The sequence below is a fragment of the Megalopta genalis genome, unplaced genomic scaffold (genome assembly GCF_051020955.1).
Source record: "Megalopta genalis isolate 19385.01 unplaced genomic scaffold, iyMegGena1_principal scaffold0077, whole genome shotgun sequence".
NCBI classification, from domain to species: domain Eukaryota; kingdom Metazoa; phylum Arthropoda; class Insecta; order Hymenoptera; family Halictidae; genus Megalopta; species Megalopta genalis.
In genome coordinates this window covers 141,751-144,135 of record NW_027476146.1, presented here as the reverse complement: position 1 = coordinate 144,135, position 2,385 = coordinate 141,751, and the positions used below count along the sequence as shown (strand labels likewise).

General features: G+C 43.6%; 1 pseudogene; it reads left to right on the top strand.

Annotated features, from left to right (window-relative positions):
* The first annotated feature begins 946 nt into the window (after nucleotides 1–946).
* LOC143261976 (histone-lysine N-methyltransferase SETMAR pseudogene) lies at nucleotides 947–1,958 on the top strand (annotated as a pseudogene).
* Nucleotides 1,959–2,385: the final 427 nt, after the last annotated feature.

Here is a 2,385-nt window from a genome sequence, read left to right as displayed (position 1 = left end):
TGAAAATAGACTACTCCTCAGCAGGGGCTCCCAGATGCTCCTCAAACAGATTCAACCTGAAACGAGCCAACTCGGAGAAATTCGGGGAAGTACTCACTGCTGAGTCCCGGCATATTCATGAATCAACTGCATTGTGCGACAGCGACGCCAACCGGCAGGCCACGGTAATCGAGGGCATGATAGCTCGCGCCTGTAGCGCGGCAATCCCCAGGAAAACCTGCTTCGCTAAGTCGGTTCCCTGGTGGACTACGAAGCAGGACACGCTGAAAAAGAAAGTCCGAAGGTTCAGGAGGCAGTGTCAACACACGAGAAACCACACACAGCTAGAACAACTAATAAAACAATACAAACAAACAAGAAACAAATACCACGCACACATTAGAAAAGCAAAACTCCTGAGCTGGCACTCGTTTGTGACAGCTGAGGATAACAAAGACCCCTGGGTAGTAGTGTACAGACTACAAACCAGGAAAGTGCACGCCGCTAAGGCCTGCAACAGCCTCACAGACAATAATACACACACAACCACATGGCAAGACACTGCTGCACTGCTCCTGCGTAGCCTTATACCGGATGATGAGACGAGTACTGAGACGCAATGCACAGGTGACCTCGGTCTAATGTACGAGAGCCGCCCAACACCGCTAACACCACTTGCTTCACCACTGCGAAGATTGATGCTGCCATTCGGAAACTGAAAAGGAGGAAGGCCCCAGGCATTGACGCAATGGAACCCAAAGTAGTGTTAGGTTGTTAGTTAAGAATGAAACTTGTAGTTTACAGTTTTGCCAACTTTGACAGCTTGGTATTTGACAGTGCCTTAATATTTTTCTATGTTGTTTTTTTTATTTTGTTAAGAAGCTACACATATTGCCGGTAAAAGGAAATTATCCTAAGCTCTAAAAAATATTATTAACTTTTTTAAAAAACTGTCGTTTTTTTGATAATGGATCGGTCGGAAATTCGTATTGTAATGAACTATGAGTTCTTACGTGGAACTACGGCATCGCAGACCGCGCGAAACATAAATGGTGTATTTGGTTCTAATGTAACTACTCAGAAAACAGTATCAAGATGGTGTGCCAAATTTCGGAGTGGTAACTTCGACCTCACAAATGATCCACACGGTCGCCCAGAATCAAAGGTCAATAATAACGTACTAAAGGTCACCGTTGAGTCTGATCCATCTCAAAGTGCTTATGAATTATCATTAAAGTTCGGTGTAAGCAAACAAACAATATTAACTCATTTAGCTCAAATCGGGAAAGTGAAAAAGTTAGATAAGTGGGTTTCTCATGAACTCAACGAAAACCAGAAACAAAAGCGTTTGGAAGCTTGTTTGATGTGGCTTTCTCGCCACAAATCTGATCCATTTTTGAATCGAATAATCACTTGTAATAAGAAATGGATTCAATATGACAGTCGCATGCGTTCAGCGCAGTGGTTAGACAAGAACGAATCTCCAAAACATACTCCAAAGCGTAGTATTCATCAGAAGAAGTTGATGGTCAGTGTTTGGTGGACTAGTGCAGGTGTAATTCATTACGAGTTCATGAAACCAGGCTCATCGATCACAGCAGAAATATATTTTAAGCAACTAGACAAAATGATGCTAGAACTTTAAAAAAAAACAGCCTAGATTGGTCAACAGATCGACTCCTATCTTACTGCAAGATAACGCCAGACCACACACTGCGCAAATGACCGTGGCAAAACTATAGGAATTGGAGTTGGAACTTCTTCATCATCCTCCATATTCACAAGATCTAGCTCCCACAGACTACCACTTCTTTCGTAATTTGGACAACTTCTTGATAGGAAAAAATTTCAATTCCGATAATGCAGTAAAATTTGACTTCCAGGAATTCATAGACTCTCGTCCATCAGGTTTTTATACCACCGGGCTGAATTTAATAAATAATAATCGTGTTAAAGGACGTAAGGGATATGTTTGTTAGAGAAGTATGAAGAATATTATCAATAAGAAACTCACCCATTTAGTTGTAAATCCACTTCATTCACGGGAATGTGTGCAGGACAGTGCATTGAGCTCGTACAATGTCAAGGTCATGTCAAGGTTATGTCAAGGTTATATCAAGGTCATGTCAAAGTACCCCCCCGTGTCCGCTACCTTGTCGTGGTGGGGGGGCTTCGTGCCCTAATGATCCTCAAGGTTGTGCCCGCGGGAAATTTATTCCCTGGCAGGTTCTACCATGCCGGAGTGGCTTGAGGTGAGGGGCCAACTAAAGTCGGACACATACCGTAAACCTGTGGTCATGTTTTACAGGAACGGGGGTCTTGCCTTAACCGGCCGGGCCGCGAGGATGACAACCTCTCTAAAAAATCCCTAGCCCCAAGCAGTGTTGCGCGGTGATGAGGGTGTAG